The following is an 18,683-nucleotide window of genomic DNA, read 5'->3' as shown; positions in this document are numbered from 1 at the left end:
TCATAGTATGTAATCTGAGTGCCTTTAAGACACTAGAAAAGATCTGATCTCAAACACCACATTTTGGGTATTTTAATATAATTGGGAGAAAAGTAGATATAGTATTCAGACAGGAAGCTGGAATGCACTGGCATAGGTAGAAGTATTCATTTCAACATTAAGCAAATATATATGTATATGTATTTGTTTTTGTTGTTTGTTTTGTTTTTGTTTTTGTTTTTTTTTTGGTTAGAGTCTCACTCTGTCTCCCAGGCTGGAGTGCAGTGGTACGATCTTGTCTCACTGCAACCTCCACCTCCCGGGTTCAAACTATTCTCCTGCCTCAGCTTCCTGAGTAGTAAAGTACAGGCAAAGGCCACCACGCCCAACTAACTTTTTGTATTTTTAGTAGAGATGGGGTTTCACCATGTTGGCCAGGCTGATCTCGAACTCCTGACCTCAGGTGATCCACCTGCCTCAGCCTCCTAAAGTGCTGGGATTACAGGTGTGAGCTACTGCCCCCAGCCGCAAATATATATTGATAACTTACTGAAGTAAGGTAACATGGTACAGGTAGGTAGAAGAAATATAGAGAAAAACAGGAACCTTCCAGATGTTCCCAGATTCATAGGGGCAGAGGCAAAATGTATTAAATGCTGTCTTATGCGTAGACTACAAGGGTTTCACTTGGCCGGGGAGACAACAGGGTTGATTCTGAGCTGGGCAGAATGAGAATGGCTTCTGTAAAGGAGATGGCCTAAAGCAGAGCCTCGAAGTTTGGCAAGGGACATGCAGGGACAGAGCATGGAGATGGGCATATGTAGCGTGTGTTCTGGACACAGCACGTGGAGGCAGAGCACACATGCATAGAGTGTGTAATGCTTCACTTCCATCCTTGTTCATTCAGCAAGCACCCATGCTTTACCTCGTGCTGACCGCTGAGCAGGGCTGCCCATGAGAAACTTCCCAACTTCATGGGCAAAGCTGAAAACATTTGTCCACTTGCCCTTACCCCAGAGAGGGAGAAGGTCCACATACCGTGCCTTTGATATGTTTTCCCTTGGCATAAAGTTTGGTCCAAGTGTGCATTTGAAACCTCACGTTCCCTTGATGAATTTAAAGCATGAACCTTTTGAACCTCTAAAAAGGTGGCGAAGACCACAGTTCTCCCTGTTCTTTTTCCTCTTTCACTCTGCAGCTGGATTCTGCCTTCCCTCCGGTCACCACCTGAGGAGTGTCTGCCGTGTCTTTTGTTTTTTTTCCTTGTTTTGAGGAGTCCCCTTTTTTCCTCCCCTGGGAGAGTTTCAATATGATGCTGATTTCTTGTCATCTTAGGGCTCCTCAGCTACAACAAAGTTAAATGGTATAAAAGCAAAGCCCAAATTAGAGACCCTAAAATAATCTTGGAGAAGGAGACAATTCTCAGTTATCAGTAGAATTGTCTTAGGAATTTGAGGAAACCCTTGTATACAGTGAAAATGAGACCCTAAGATAATTAACAAAATAAAAACAACTTACAGTACATATCTGCCACTTCCAGTGCTGCTATAAATAATTGCAAATGTAAGGATTTTTAGTGCAAATATGCAGAAAACATGGGCATAGAAAGTTTAGATGACCTTAATGAAGAAACAGAGTTGGCTGTGGAACTGTGCTTAGTGGGAACAACGTTTTGTGCACTTGATAAACTGTCAGTTGTTAAGGCATCTTCTGATAGGTGAAAAGTGGTTTTTTGATGCAGTACTGCCTGGCATGCATCTTCTCGATGGTCTGTTATCTTGTGGGAATGACATTCGTTAAGTTGGTATCTGTGTGCATCCCACCCAAATAAAGAATGTTTCATCAGCAGAGTGAATTGCCATATAGTCATCAGACTCTAGAAATAAATTATCAGCGATGACTGCAGTGGGTGAGGCTGTTTGTTTATCAGATCACTTGAGAACAGAGTAAAGTGAGTTTCATATTTTCCTGAGTCTTGAATTCTCATTTTAGACATCTGTTCAGAAGCTTTCTAAGCCATGGAGTATTCTAAATGAGCATTTTGTTAAATGGATGAAGGAAGACTTAGTTTTCCATTGTTAGGTGAAACCTAATTAAAAATTAAATAATGACCTTGTGTTGGCTTGTAAATTCCTTATTTCCTGCATGTGTGAGTGTATTTTGTTAGAACATTCCATTTTAAAGCATGCTTTTTTATGAACAAGAAATACTTTAAAAATACTATTTGCTTTTGAAATTACGGTAGGGAATCAAAGGATAGTCTCTTGTTGAGAGCGGAAGGTATTAGAAGCATGTAGCTTTATGAACTATATTTTCTGTGAATATAGCAGAATTAGTTTAATTGTTCAATTTCACCCTCTCCAGCATGATTGCACCCATCAGGGCAGTTAACAGAGGCACCGCTATTTGTGTTATACTAGGAATTCTTTATAAAGTTAATAAATGAAGGCTTTTTCTCTTATAGGCCCGATTCTCTAGTGGACTTCTGGTGAAATTATGTGGCTACCTTCCATTAATGTTAATGGAGGTTATGGATATAAATCCCTCCATAGTGATGGAAGAATGAGCCCCAGAGAGAAGAATGTTTCTAATGAATCACTGGATTGTGATAGAGGATTCACTTGGTGTCCCTAATACCATTTTTTTTTTCCTTCTGAAAGTTTAAGGTCTTATGTTTAGGAACTAGTTGCTCTCCACCTTAATCCTTTATTGTCAAGTCTGCAGTAATGTTAAGAACAGGAAAAAAATGTAGATTCCTTGATAGGCACAGTTTTTATATTAATGTAACTATATAGGCACAGATTTTATATTAATGTAACTATATAGCACCTATTTTTGTGTTTTACTTAATATTACTTGGCAGACATCTTGGGTGTTTTACAAGGTTATCATATATTTCACTAATAATGGTTGCTTAATAATTCGGTGTCCTGACAGATTGCAGTTTATTATTTAGTATTAAAGCTCTCAAATGTATTTGTTGAGCACCTGCTGGATACAAGGCATGAGCTTAGTGATGCAAGTATATGACATAGTCTGTAGCCTCAAATTTTCTATAATCTCGTGATAAAAGTAGGTACCAGTTCATTAGTTGCTTTCCAGTGGGTCACAAATTATGGAACATCGTCTGGCTGGCCGGGCGTGGTGGCTCACACCTGTAATCCCAGCACTTTGGGAGGCTGAGGCAGGTGGATCGCCTGAGGTCAGGAGTTCGAGACCATCCTGGCCAACATTGTGAAACCCCATCTCTACTTAAAATACAAAAAAATGAGCCAGGCGTGGTGGCAGACACCTGTGATCCCAGCTACTTGGGAGGTTGAGGCAGGAGAATCACTTGAACCTGGGAGGTGGAGGTTGCAGTGAGCCGAGACCATACCACTGCACTCCAGCCTGGGCAACAGAGCGAGACTCCATCTCAAAAAAAAAAAAAAAAAAAAAAAGAAATATCGTCTGGTTAAAGAAAGGGAAAGAATTCTTACTCAGAATCGGCATGATCACTTCTGGGTATCTGAATGGAGAAAATAATTCTATATGTCATGATGTTTTCAATCAATATTATTTTAGGTGGTTTGTTTATTCAGCCAACTGTTGTTGGCTGCCCACTGTATACCAGGCAGTGTGCTAGATACTGGGAGTACAGCAGTGAGCAGCACAGAGACAGCCCTGCTCTCTTGGAGTGTATACTTTGAGTGTGGGAAACAGTGTGTGGGTACGTAAAAAAAATAATTTCTAATGTGATAGATCTCTAAAGGAAACAGGCAAAGTGATGGAGAATAACTGAGAGGACCTGCTTTAGCTGGCAATGTGAAGGGTGAGGCCGCATTCATACTAAGCATCCAAGTAAAGAGAAGACCAAGTGCAAAGTTTGGTCGGGATGAGTGTGTATGTGTGTGTTCCAGAGACTGAAGGCCATTATGGCTGGACAGTTAAGGGAGAGTGGCCTAAATAAAGTACATGTTGGAAGGGAGAGCAGCTTGCCACAGGGTTACACAGAATAGGCAGTGGTGGTAAAGGCAGCATTTGAATCCAGGTCCATCGGCTCTGGAATGTGCTGTTATAGCAACACAGGGCAAGTGCGAAACATAATTCAAGGAAATAATTGCTGTAGCCATCCAGACCAGAGGAGAATCGCTTTGATCTAGGAAAACATCTCAGTAGTCTTTGAAAAAAATGTACAGAATATGAAAGATATTATAGATCTTTTCCTCCTGTAATACAACCAGGAAATTATTCAGGCTAATTTTTTCAGAAAAATTATTACAATAAATTATGACCTCCCTTTGAAAGATATAATGTATTCAAAGCTTTTTAATTAGCTAATCTTTTTCTGTGAAATCTTAAATATTTGCACGTATAATTGGTAATTTTAGCTTTTATGTAGGTATTTTTCCCCCTGGTGATACTTACAAAACCTGGCTTACTCAAGTCCCAAAGTCCACCCCACTAGTAAACTCTCTAGTCTCTGTTCCTGTGCCAAGTGCTCTTCCTTTGTTACCAGGTCCACATAATTAATAGCTTTATCATATGAGGTAATTCAGTTACTCAGCAAAACAAATGATATACACTTTTAGAAATAGCTCTAGAAAGTAAACTTGAACCTAAAATTGTTTAGTAAGAGGAAATTTCTGTTTGTCTTTAATTAAGAGAAACTGTATGGAAATGTAAGCTAACGATGCATTAATCAGAGGAGTTGGCATTGCACTGTTCTTCATTTTTATTTGGCATAGATTGCATGGGTGCTCATTAAATAATTTGTATGAGTGAAATAACTTGTGATAGTTCTTGCTAAAGTTTCACATGTACTCAGACTAAAGAAACTTTAAAATTTTAATTAAAAAAAACATTCAATTATTAGGTTTGAAGGTTGAGCTACTTATTATAACCAAAACTCTTTATCGTCAGAATGTATGTTCATTATAGTGTTTGCTTGCCTTGTTGGCGAAGAAATACTTATTATGAGACTATATAGATTTTCTGTGAAGAATTAGTAATCAGATATCAGGTTTATACCTGGTGAGTAGATATTTGTATTTAATGCTCTTGAATTTTAACAGCCTTGCCTCTGTATGCCCTGCTCATCTGTGTCTTACCAACTTTGATATTGTTTTAAAAATAAACATTTGAAGGAAGAAGTTTGCATATTTAGAGGGTTGGTAGTTCATTACCTGCATGTACGTTATGCCCACATCGCAAAGGGAATCTGATCTATTTTGGTAACATATTTGGATAATGAAGGCTAAGGTAAAGGGGATTCCCCCTTCTACTTGAATTTTGTGATTTATGTATGTCAATCCAGATTTCTTTGGTTTAAATCTTCTGGTGTACACTTGGCCATTGATCTGGTTTGGGCTCTGTAATATTTGTAATTATGTGAGATGACAAGATTGAATTAACTTAATTGTAGAGTTTTACATAGTGTCTGTATCAACATCCTAATAAAATAATATGAAATTCAATAAGTAATGCCAAGTGGGACAGTGAGCCACTCACATAAGCTTACTAAACTTGATATATTCTTATGGCACTCCTCCAGAATGTAGAAGAAACACATTTATCTAGGTGATTAGTATTCTTTCTGTCTGCCAGATTTAAGGATTGTTTGGAAATATTGTTAGAATCAAAATCAACGTTTGTTGCTACACAGGGTTGAGCATTCCAGGCACACTCTGGTCGTTTTGTTATTCTAATGTCCACTTATTTCATGTCTGCCGTGACCGTGACAGTTTTCAGTCACACAGAGCTGCCATCAAAAGAGTGATAAGCTTGTAAGTGAAGCCTTTGGGGAAGCAATAAAGTCATTTTTCTGGTCCCATCTCAGAAGAAGACATTATTGGAAATTTCTTTAAAAGTGATCAAGTAGCACATATGAGGCCTTCTACAGTTTACGTTTTTGAAGTTATTAACAATCTGCAGTTAAGTCCATTTAAAACTGAAAGTGGCTCTTCTACAAAGTACTTTTTAAATACATTGCTGGTTCTAAATTTAAGGAAAATGGAAATACTGGAAATTAAAAGTCAAAGAAATTTCTGGGGCATACGATCCTTTCAAGTTTACAGTTTCCCACTTCAGATTTAAAACTTGAACACGGCCATACTTTGCATTTTATGTTATCTAATTAGTGCCTTGTAATATATTTTGTGAACATTATCTATTAGCCATAATATCAGGGACAGTTTAAACAATCTCCAGTACATTTACAATAGAAGTATTAGCATTGTAAGGTCTTAAATTGACATCCAGGACATTAGGAAATCAAATTTAAAGCATTGCATTGTCTGTTACCCAATGGAGTGGACTGAGGACAGCGTGTGACTTGTGTACTGCAAATGATGCAATAGCTAAATATTCTAGTGTGAGTTAAGGTTGATTAAATGATCATCTTTAACTCTGCTTTTCCCAGGGCTCTTTGAACTCTTGTTTTATTAGGTAATATGCTATGCTGTTATTTTACTGCTGTTTAAAAAACGTTTTCTTTTGGGAAAGAAAACGTGAGTTCTTTGGTTTCTAAATAGAAATTAGCAATCTTTTGCTCGGAATGTAAAAGTATGCTGTATTATCACAAACTGACCCTCCTCCTCCGCCAGAATTCTAGGGAGTAAAATGCATGAACAGGAAATCAGAAATAGATCAACAGAGTTATAGGCTTTAAAAAACTGTCTTGCATTTTTGCCCTGGAATTAATTTTCAGTGAAAATTAAAATATTTTTTCTATTCATCTGGAATCAGTTTTTACTTCATTAGCAGGAAATGATAAATATACATTCAGCACAAATAGAATTTTCTTTGTGGGACAAAGGATTTGTACTTCATAGGTAGATGTGTAAAATAAAAGAATCTTTCTGCTCTCCTTGTAATTTTCTCCCTCTTAACCTCAATAAGTTAAAGGAGAATTTTTTAACCTAACCTGTTACGAACCATTTTAATGTAGCCTCTGGTATTTTGATAAAATAAAATGTTCACTAGCTGGACCTCGGTGGTGATAGCATGAAGGACTGGGGTAGAACTCTCTTTTTCATTTTCTTTTAATCCTGAAGTTATATCACTGTGTAGTCAGCTCAACTTGTGTCACTGCAGTAGGAAGATGTGTAGGTGGAAAGCTATTCCAGAAGGAGGCTGGAGCTACCTTCCCTGACAAGAAAAAAATCCAAGCACATACATACATAAAAAGACACTCAAAGCAATACAATGTTATAGTTATAAGGGGCTGTAGGTTTCATTTAACGTACATTTTAGCATCCAGGTCCTAGATAAAATGTATATTCCATGATTGTGAATGGGACTTTTCCATATTTAAAAGTTTATTAATGTGTCATTTTATCCATCATGTATTTGTGGCTATTTTTTTAATATCACGAATGGGAACATCCTGTATCATAGTTTCTTTTTATTTGTCTGGATGCTTGTATATGCCTTTTAGTCTACTAATATGCTCACACATGCAAACTAACAAGAGAGGATGGCAATCCAGTATTATAAACTGGTAAAGAGTTATAGTGCAGTAAGACTGGATTAACTGTGCTTTCAGCAGTCAAGTTGCCATAAGAGTTATATTGCAAAGTTTTAGACTAACTTGCATGTATCCCAGAGTTTGCACGGTGTTGTTGAATGTCTCATTAGACATACACTCTACCTACTATTCTCTCCTGACTTACAAAATGGTAGTAATTGAGCTGGCATCTAGAAAGTGGTGGTAGCACTACAGATTGTATCACTAATCCCAAACACAGGAGTTGCAAAACATCTTTCTTTAAATATTTTCTCTTCATGGTGCAATTGGGGAGGGCCAAATTCCAGCCTTAATAAAGTTTCAACTTGACCAGTTGGTAGAAATGGCAGAGTAATAGAATGTTTGGTCAAAAACCCAATGTGGGACTGTGTCTAGGATTAGACTCTGCATTTCTGTCTGTTTCAGATGAGCTCCTCATTTCTTTTCTTTTTTTTAATTTAAATTTTTAACTTCAGGAGTACATGTGATGATGTGGTTTGCTGCACCTGTCAACCATCTAGTTATTAAGCCCAGCATGCATTAGCTGTTTTTCTTAATGCTCTCCCCCACCCAACCCAAGCTCCTCATTTCTACTCAGTATGTATGTCCATGTATACAGGAGAAATGGAGAGTTCTACATTTGGATTCTTCTAGAGAGATTCCCTATGGGACTTCTAACCCCTAATCAGTATTCTTCTGTTGATGATAATCTACTTAAATGATATCCTATCATCAGAATCCCTTTATGGAATTACCTTTGTATTCTGCACAGTTCTTCCATTCTAGCTTCTAAATGTTATTTTTCCTCCCTTAAATCATTTTTCTAATGGAGACAACATTCAAATACATAGAACAGAACCCACAGCCAGGGCAGGAAACCTGCATAGTGAGGCTGGTTTTGATACGCAGGCCATTCTACTGGCAGCTGTCTTGTAGGCAGCTTCATATAATAGTGGAGAGGGTACAGAGAGAGACCTACACTGTGATTTCTTTTGTTTGTATATTTTGTATTGAAATTGTAGATTTTTTGGTTGGAATTTATTTGAGATGATTCAAGACATTTTGCATAGTACTCAAATATAGGTGAAAGAATTTCAAGTTTGCTCATTTTGGCATAATTCTAAAACAAAAGTGTTACTGTTGGATCTGGGCATGTGATGGGTGAATGAGTGTTTCAGTGAAATGACATAAGTCTGTATAATTTGGAGGGTAATGATGCCTTAGAACAAGAATAAATCTGGAGCGATGGAAAGGCTCCATATTCTAGATGAATGCATGCTTCCTCTTATGACTCTGAAAAATAAAATTAAATCTTTATTTATACGAATCCACTTGGGGGAGAGGGCTACATGGACTTGGCTTAATGATATATTTCAGAACAGGAATATTAGCCTTAACCTCTTTCCTCACATTGCATATGATATTTAATCCATCATCTTTGTTTTAAACAAACAATACACAAGCTGTTGCTGGCATTGGTATAAAGCTGATGGTCCATCTGGAGAGCAGGAATATAGATCAGGAAAATAAGAGAATTGAAATTGGGTGCAAGGGCAGATTTGCATGTGTAAAAACCTTTCTGTTTTACCAGCTTTTATCAAATTATTTAATACTGGGCAAAACAGATTCCTTTTTCTTGAATCTGAGAAAGATACCTCCTCCTAGAGGAAGAGTTGCTTCAGTGTTCTAGGAAGAACAATTGGTTTTGAAACACAATAAAATAATGAGCCATTAGGATCATCTTTTGTAATATAGGGAGTCAGTGTGGAAGAAGAGAGAGAGGACTGCTGGTGGAGTGAGTTCTTGTTCTAGCTGTGTGTGATCATTGGCCAGTTGTTCAGCTTCTTGGCCTTCAGTGCTTCCTTTGACTCAATTCAGCAACCATTTATTGAGGCAAATGTGAGGATTTTCTGTGGGCTACCTATTTAGCTAGATCCATAGACAAATAAGACTGGGTCCTACGCTTATGAAGCTCCAGGTCTTACAATGGAAACCTATTGTGATTGAACGATGTAGAGAGTGTTGTATATGAGATATGGGTGCACAAAAGTAGGAAAAGTCAATTCTGTCTGGTGTAGACAGGAAGATTTGTGTTACGAATCCTTCTTAAGGATTTTCTATTTTGACATGCAAGAGGAGCAGGCATTCCAGGTATTTGACTACTGAGAGATTCAGAACAAATTATCAACAAGGTTCTTTCCAGTTCCACGTTTGTTGTGTTATCGGTGTAAAATTATTTGAATAGCTTTCCACTGATGAGTTATTAGCTGCAAAGTGTTTATTGTCATGGTTGAAAGAAAATAATAATGAAAGAAGAAAGATTACCTTTAGTGATCAAGTTGGGGCGGGATGGGACGAAGCAGTCCAATTTTTTTCTTTATAATTATTCCCCTATTTGAAAAATCAACTTGTATATGAGGCAGCAAACACCTTGCAGAGCAGCCTTCCCTTTTAGTTTCAGGACGCAGCGGTGGATGGAACCACTGTAACCTGGCCTCCCTCCATGAGAGGAGGGAATCCAGGTGGCCATGTTGAAATGTGTCTGTGTGCAGCAAGGCTTCTGAAATGACAAGAGAGCCCAGCAGCTTCCAAAGCAGCTGTGACTCTGGATCTCACCCACCGTCTCTGCTTCTCACTGTTAGAGGAGTGAATCTGTGCTGCCTTAGGAGGCATGGAGCCTGGGACTTTTCTTCCTTTTTTAAGTGTTTCATTTTATTAAAAAAAATTTGTAAGTGATAGATGTTGATCTCGTGACAAAAGAGAGATTCCCTCTTTATAAAACTATTCTAACTAAAGATCTTTTGTAAACCCATGGGTTAGAAATAAAACTTGAGTATCTCCTTTTTTTGTTGTTGTTTATGAATGGCCAATAATTTATTCACATGTGACATTTGAGCTGGCATTTTTTCCTCCTGAGATGACAGTAGCGTCCGCTGTGTTGTATTCTAAAGCAAAGTCAGAATAGCCCTTTGCTTTTGTCCCGATTAGTAGTTCTGTTTTGCCCTATTGCCTTTTTCATTTAGACCTTATGGTATTTCCTAACCCTCAGACTGTTTTGAAAGGCTTTGATTAAAATATGCTGATAAAAGAATTCGATAACCAAGTTAGGAACGACAAGGCTATCTGGAGAAGACCAAATGACTTGGCAGCCTAACAAATTCTATTCAGAGCACACAAAGAGATCCTGGAACGTTTTATAGGGACTCGTGTGTGGGGAATGGTATGAACTCAGGTTACCTGCAAAATATGGTGTCATATGGAAACATTTAAGAGCTTATGGAAAATTCTTTGAAATAAAGTGGAATGAGCTAGCAAGCATATTATACCTAAGAAGAAAAATAAGAGCATTCATTTTGATTTTTTTAGGTAGCTGCTCAAGGAAGGGAGATAGATGAAAGTAAATTGTTTTCTACTTTGTGTACATAATATAAAAGAGATCACCTAAGCCTAGTTTTGCTAACCAAACCCTAGAGTTAAAATTAGAGGTCATGATGTCTAGCCACCTTCCTCTGTAGGCACCTCTCATGATACCCTGAAAGCCTCTGCTTAAATACTTCCAGAGAACAGTGAGGGAGTGGGGGTGGGGATGAAGGTTGGCAGGAACTCATGTTGAGTACCTAGTATCTGCAAGATACTAGAGTAGGTACTTTATCGCCATCTCATCTGACTTGTGAGTGTGGGTTTTATAACCCTCAAGTTTACAAGTGAGGAAACTAAGTTTATGTAAGTGTCATGAAACTTGCCTCAGCTCAGGTGTCTAGCTTGAGGCAAATCTGAAATCAGAACCTAGGTCCATCTTCTTGCACTATACTAAACTGCCTCTCAGGATGAGGGAGAGCTCCCTTCATGGCTAAGGCAACCTCTTCTGTCTAATAATGCAGATTCTTTAAAAATGCTTTCTTTTATTTAACTGAAATCTGCCTCCCATTAACATTTCTCATTGGTCCTGATTCGGCCTCAGGAGGATCACAGAACTGATACAATTCTCTTTCCTTATGCAGGTCTGTTTGCAACCACTGCTGCCAAAATGGCCTCTGCCATCTTTTACCTAGTTGGTTTTTTTGAAAATGAACACACACACACACACACACACACACACACACACACACACAAATATCCTCTTGACTGCAATCCATCTTTCAACATATGGAGTTCTTTTTGAATACTAGAGGTATAGCCTCAAAGAATATGAGTATCAGAAGATACTTTAGTTTCATCTTTCTCTGCCTGATTCAACAACCAATTGTTAGTATGCCATCAGTCAAGCCATTGCTAAAAATAATGAACAGGGTGAACAGGATAGGTTCACTTGTAGTCTATGTATAAGTTTCTGAAATTGCATGCAGAATTTAACCTATATATGAATTTTTCTGGAAAAATGGTCATTAATTATTGTCAAATTCTTTTTTTTTTTTTTTGAAGGCAAACTCTTGCTTTCTTGCCCAGGCTGGAGTGCAGTGGCGTGATCTTGGCTCACTGCAACCTCCACCTCCCGGGTTGAAGCCTCAGCCTCCTGAGTAGCTGGGACTACAGGTGTGCACCACCACGTCCGGCTATTTTTTGTTTTTTAGTAGAGACGGGGTTTCGCCATGATGGCCAGGCTGGTCTCCTCCTGACCTCAGGCAATCTGCCTGCCTCGGGCTCCCAAAGTGCTGAGATTAAAATAGAATCGCTTGAACCCGGGAGGTGGAGGTTGCAGTGAGCCAAACTCATGCCACTGCACTCCAGCCTGGGTGACAGAACAAAACTCCATCTCTTGGATGGAAAAAAGGCTGGGTGCGGTGGCTCCTGCCTGTAATCCCAGCACTTTGGGAGGCCAAGGTGGATGGATCACGAGGTCAGGAGATCGAGACCATCCTGGCTAACACTGTGAAACCCCATCTCTACTAAAACTACAGAAAATTAGCCAGGCATGGTGACGCACACCCATAGCCCCAGCTACTTGGAAGGCTGAGGTAGGAGTATTGCTTCAACCTGGGAGATGGAGGTTGCAGTGAGCTGAGATCGCGCCACTGCACTCCAAGACTCCATATCCAAAAAAAAAAAAAAAAAAAAATTTGAGAAGTACTCAGAGTAGAGAACTTCCTCCCAAATGAATATACTAACCTCTTTGAGGAAAGCTTCCCAAATGACCATAAATTCATATAACTCAGCCATCACTAGACCATGTTATTTCATCTAGAAGATACGGTGAATGGTCTTGTAAGATGCCTGACTAAATTAAAGTATTTCCTGAATTCTCTTGATATTCCTGGACCTTGAGAAAGAATAATTATGTATGCCCTTAAAAATGGAAAAAGAGACTGCAACATTGTTATTTGGCCCTTTTATAAAATAGTATCCTTAAATTTGTAATTACAGAGTTTGCTTTTTTCCCCTAGTTTTCTTTGTTTTAGGTTATAAGCCCAAGATTGTTCACCAAAACGTTACCCTTTAGTCTGCAGGAACCTTTGAAAACAGATGAGGTATTAAAGAATATCTCTGTAAGCCGAGAACTTACCCATTGCATAAAGAATTTTATTTTCCCAAGTAGACTGGGAGCTCCTCAAGGGCAGGGACCTTTGCAAGTCTTTGACTCCCTAGCACTGAACCCAGCATCTGGCAAATCTTATTTCATGTAACTTGATTTTGGCTAAATGGCCTAAAAATGCAATTGTAGTGAGCACCTAATACATTTAATTTAATTTAATTTTTAAATTTTTATTTAGTAATATAGACGTGGAGTCCCCCTGTGTTGCCCATGCTGGCTCAAACTCCTGGCCTCAAGGGATGTTCCTGCCTCAGCCTCCCAAAGTGCTGGGATTACAAGCATGAGCCACTGCACCAAGCCCTAATACATTTAATAAATTATGAGGAGGAAGAACAGTGGACCACAGTGATGAGGTATGGTCCTCTTCAAAAATGATGATCGTCGGGCCTGTAATCCCAGCACTTTGGGAGCTGAGGCGGGTGGATCACTTGAGCCCAGGAGTTCGAGACCAGGCTAGGAAACATAGCGAAACCCCATCTCTACAAAAGAATACAAAAATTAGTCATGCCCATAGTCCCAGATATTGGTACATGGGAGGCTGAGGTGGGAAGATCGTTTGAGTCTGGGAGGTGGAGGTTACAGTGAACACTCCAACCTGGGTGACAGAGTGAGACCCCATCTCAAAAACAAAAAAATGATGCCCTTTATTATGTTTGAAATTAAAAAAAATATAGCCTAAGTAAAAGTGTTGATTACCATAACCCCAATCACATGTTGTTGAAAATGAGCATTGGCTTGCATAAAATGGACATTAATGGACATGAAATGGACATTAATGATTTTACATATGTTAAGAAGAGAATTTTAGACTTAAGACCTTAGGGAGATCTGTTGATAGAATTCCCTGTACTCTACAGATAAGGATACTTAGTGAAGGGACGTTCCTAAGGTCACAGACCAGAACAATAATACTCTTTCCAACCAATGGTGATGCTTACTTATGTTTTTTAGAAAAATCTTTAAAATGTTAAAAGATGAAAGGTAATTTCTAGACCATATGAAGTAGTCCAGTTGTCCCAGGATTAGTTTATTATGTGTATATCAGCCATTATTTTACAGGGTCATCTAGCATAAATCCTCACAACCTGGTTTTAAAGGATTAAAGGATGGTTTCTATGCAACTGAAACGTGCACAGAACGACAATAGCCATGAAACTTTCTTTTTCTTTCTTTCTTTTTTTTTTTTGAGATGGAGTCTCATTCTGTAGCCCTGGCTGGAGTGCAGTGGTATGATCTCGGCTCACTGCAGCCTCCATCTCCCAGGTTCAAGTGATTCTCGTGTTTCAGCCTCCCGAGTAGCTGGGATAATAGGCGCACGCCACCCGCCTGGCTAATTTTTGCATTTTTAGTAGAGATGGGGTTTCAGCATGTTGGCCAGGCTGATCTTGAACTCCTGACCTCAAGTGATCTGCCCACCTCAGCTTCCCAAAGTGCTGGGATTACAGGTGTCAGCCACCACGCCTGGCCACTCATGCTATGTTATAATCTGAAGTTGCCAGTTCTTTGCTGTGTTTCATATTAGGGGCATTCTCCAAGGGGAACTTTAGAGATAATGAATATGTTAAAAATATCGAATAAAGTTAGAGATGTGGGGAGACATTCCTAATCCTACAGAGAGCAACCATACCTTCCTATAGACTGTGCACTGACGAAAGGGCGGAGGGGGTGTGCCCATTAGAGTTAGAATCTTGGCTTGATAGGCAAAGAAACTGACCCAGTGTGGTGGTTCTTATATTGGTAAGAAGACCCTTCTTTGGCTTCTTTTTTTCCAAAGAGCCAAAGTCAATGTCATTGATTGCTTCAAGCATGATAGTCTTTCCAGCCTACACTCTAAGCTTTTCTTATGCTTCCTTATTCAGCAATCACTTCTACTTTGTATTAAAACAGTTTTGGTTGTTCAGGTAGGAAGAAGAGAAAAATACCAGGCTATTTCCAGTTGTCTTGGGTTTACATGATGTTACCTCTCAGACTGCCAGTGAAATCAGGGAGACTCGTGGTTTTTACAGCATCAGTGATACCAAATGTATAACAAAGACAGAAGTCATCTTGTTCTTTTTAAGTCATGGACAAAAAGAAAGACACATTGCCCTGTAACTTTTAGATCTTCTGTAACCTTTTTAAACAACACAGGAGAGAAGTTGGTACTTGTACCCAAGGGAAGAGAAAGTTAATGAGTAGAAAAGACAGAATTTACTTAGGAAAACGATGGAATTAAGCTCTGGACAAAACATGCATCAGTGATGCATAACAATTTTGTTAATTGGGTCTTAACAGGTTTCTGACTCATATGGTAATAGTTGTAGAAGTGGGTCTTACTAGACCATACCAGTGGCAAATCCCGAAGCTGTAAGAACTCTCACCTCCTTGAGTGTGTGCACCTGAGTGTCTGGGGGGTGTACGTTTCTATAGCTTAATTTAGGTTCCACATACACTTCAGTGGTTAAACCTGAGCTAGACTCAAATAGTTTGTTTCCATTAAGAAAATGAATCTTTTATGTGGACCAAGGTCAGGTTAGTTAATTTGTTTGCTTTTATTGGAATAACTTTTCCCATTCCAATTCATCACTTAATTTTAAGTGGTTCTACTAAAATACCCATTAAAGTCCTTTACATTTCTCACAGACTAGAGCTATGACAGGTTCATATGATGTTTCTTTTTCTTCAAGGCACAAAAGGTAGCTTTTCTGGTCATCAACCTAGTCTTCCTTGTTCATAATTTCCCAACAGTGGGGCAACATTTCATATAATACCAATATAAACTCTAATTGCAAAGAGACTAAATGAAATCTTTACACGAAACAAAATTAATTAAAATATAAAATGCACTTGACTGTGGTAAAACATTTCTTTTTAAAAAAAAAAAGTACGACTTTTTTTTTTTTTTTTTTGCTAAATTTTTCTTTTTTGCCCACCTCACCCTCTTCTTCACTGATGGATCTTCCAGCAATTGGAAGTTCACTCTGGCTAGGAAAGTAACTAAATGTGATGTTATCATTCTAATTAGTGATTACAAAAGATCAATTAATGTTATAATTAAAAACAGTGTCTAGATCTGTTTGTAGTGAATAAATGTGACAATTACTTTGTTCATTGACATAGATGTGTTGAAATTCCTCCCTAGATTTTAAGGGGATGCATTTTAGTGCTGATGTGTGCGTTTAACTGTGGACAGTAGGAAGAAGGCAAGCATATTAGGGGAAGAGTAGGGCCCCTAATGTCTAAGCTAGAGCCATATTTTAGCATACTTGACACCTTTCCTTGGTATATGATGCTATATCAGCAACTTGTACTCATTGGATCTGGAGCCTTTAGCTTTTAATATTTTATCACTAAATGCTTAAGTGTTTATGTTGCAAAAAGAAAAGGAAAAAAAAAAGATCTCTCAAACCATGTGAACAGGCTACTCTCTGATAACTATGTCATTAATGATTTTTGTTTCATTTATGGCAGTAATTTTTAAGTTGATCAGGCAGAATAGTAAGTATGTGATTTTTGCAGATCTGGTTGAATTTTTTTCTCATACAGCCCAAGCTGTTTTTCATACATTGAAGCCTGGGAAAGCTCTGTTACTGTTAAAAGAGTAACCGTATCTCTTCACTGAATTGTTGCCAAGCAGATGTAGACTTTTGGAGTGTGCCCAGAAAACTTCTACAGCTGATACTTTGGTGACTTGTTCCTACTTCTGGCTTTACTGGCACCTATTTAAATAGCAGAGTAACATAATTGTGTTTTGGTAGGTCAAAATTTTATACACTTCTGTAGAAGCAATTAAATATAGGTAAGCCAATTGGTAGAAATGAAGTAAACCCAATTTGCTTGTTGAGATTAGCACTGAAGATATGCTAAGCTTTGGTTATGTCATTCGGTCAAAAAAGAATGAGGAAAATACCTCAGAAAAGTTCTCTGAGAGATCAGCACTGAACATCAGGCCAGGCAGTCCACTCCCATTACTAAAAGAAATCTCCCCTTTTAACTTCATCCCATAAATGGATCAAACTTCATGGATCCACCCGAGGAGGACTTGGTTTAGTTTTAGATTCTTAGATTAGACTTCCACCATCAGTTTCAGTATTCTTTTCACGATATTAATGTTATAAAGACTGTTAGAAATGAGGAAATACCGCCATGTCAGGTTCACTAATGGATCAAGAAATGAGCATTTTCTGAAACATCAGTCCAAAACAACAAACCTCAGTACCGTAAGTTCAGATAACTTGGGAGCAGTTGAAATCCTTTAAGCCACAAAGGTAATGTCTTTTGGCATGGCTGGTGAAAGAAGGAAGCTGGTTGAATTCGTTGACTAACTCTGTTGCTGGCTAAAAAGACAATTAAGGAGAAAAGGGAGGGAAGAAGAAAGGAACCAAAGAAACTAAAATCTGTTTCTTTTTTAGGAGGAGTTGGAAGATGAGGAGTAACACAACACTTTAGATATACATGTTAAAAACTTACAACAAATCATAGATCATACTAAAGGATTACTGAAGTTTAGAACATGGCTGAGGGTGTAGATGTCAGATTTTCTTACACAATAGTGGGTCTTTTGTTTCAGAGTTCACTCTTGGCAAGCAACTCCCTACCACTGCGTTAATTTCCTGTCGATCTTTCATTCAGCAACAGAACTAGAGATGGGGAGCAGACACTGCCCCCCCCCCCAGGCTTTTTAAGACTGTGCTTTGTGTAGATTAAAAAGACGAAAGAAAAAAAGAACAAACTTTTTCCAAACAAGATGTCCATGTGCATTCTTTAAGATCCTGTGTATGCTTAAAACGATCCTTTAAAAAAGCCCTCTCCATAATTTTGAACCTCTCCTTTTTCTAAAGACTTTTATAGGCATTTTTTTTTTTTCTTCTCAGCATGTGAACCAATGTGTAACTCAAATAGATGTTACTTTGCTGTTTACTTAGATTGTTTTAAAAGGCTAGCTGTGTGGAGGAATGAGGAAGGAAGGGAGGCGGGAGTGGCTGGGGTTTTTTTTGTTTTTTTCTCTGTTGACCTAATGAGTGCAGTTCTTAAAAAATAATAAATATTTATATGTGGTCTTAATTTTTAATGAGTCTCATAAACTGGCTGGTATAGAAAAGTGTATGAAAAGCTATATATATTAAACTATAGTTATTATAAATACATGCATATGTACACTAGAATGTTTTATGAGGAAGGGAACTTACTGGTCTTGTTCACTCTTGTTTTCCCATTGTCTAGAACAGTGCCTGACATATAACTGATACTCAGTAAATATGTGTTGAGTGAAGAAAATGAATGTAAATTGACAGCATTGCCTAGTAGGGGTACCGTTAGAATGCAGAAAACTTGGAGTCTGGTTCCATCACTGCCATTAATCAAGAATATGTTGTTGCTGAAATCACTTAGCTTCTTTGCTGCTCTGGTTCAATCAGTTTTTTTAAAAAATTGGGGGCCCGGCGCGGTGGCTCACGCCTGTAATCCCAGCACTTTGGGAGGCTGAGGCGGGCGGATCACGAGATCAGGAGATCGAGACCATCCTGGCTAACACGGTGAAACCCCGTCTCTATTAAAAATACAAAAAATTAACCGGGTGTGGTGGCGGGCGCCTGTAGTCCCAACTACTCGGGAGGCTGAGGCAGGAGAATGGCGTGAACCCGGGAGGCGGAGCTTGCAGTGAGCCGAGATACGGCCACTGCACTCCAGCCTGGGGGACAGAGCGAGACT

At 38.6% G+C, this 18,683-nt stretch overlaps 1 protein-coding gene and 1 long non-coding RNA gene across 14 annotated transcripts in view; one reads left to right on the top strand and one right to left on the bottom strand.

Annotated features, from left to right (window-relative positions):
• The window catches only part of NFIA (nuclear factor I A), a 597,699-nt gene that overhangs the window by 252,065 nt on the left and 326,951 nt on the right, over positions 1-18,683 (top strand). The gene's annotated exons all lie outside the window — the stretch shown is intronic.
• Positions 7,296-13,664, bottom strand: LOC144333115 (uncharacterized). The gene is made up of 2 exons (XR_013401501.1): positions 12,479-13,664; positions 7,296-11,912 (listed from the first exon to the last, which is right to left on the bottom strand). It is a non-coding gene; the product is annotated as an uncharacterized LOC144333115 (long non-coding RNA).

Source organism: Macaca mulatta, chromosome 1, assembly GCF_049350105.2.
Source record: "Macaca mulatta isolate MMU2019108-1 chromosome 1, T2T-MMU8v2.0, whole genome shotgun sequence".
NCBI classification, from domain to species: Eukaryota; Metazoa; Chordata; class Mammalia; order Primates; family Cercopithecidae; genus Macaca; species Macaca mulatta.
This window is presented reverse-complemented; position numbering and strand designations above follow the sequence as displayed.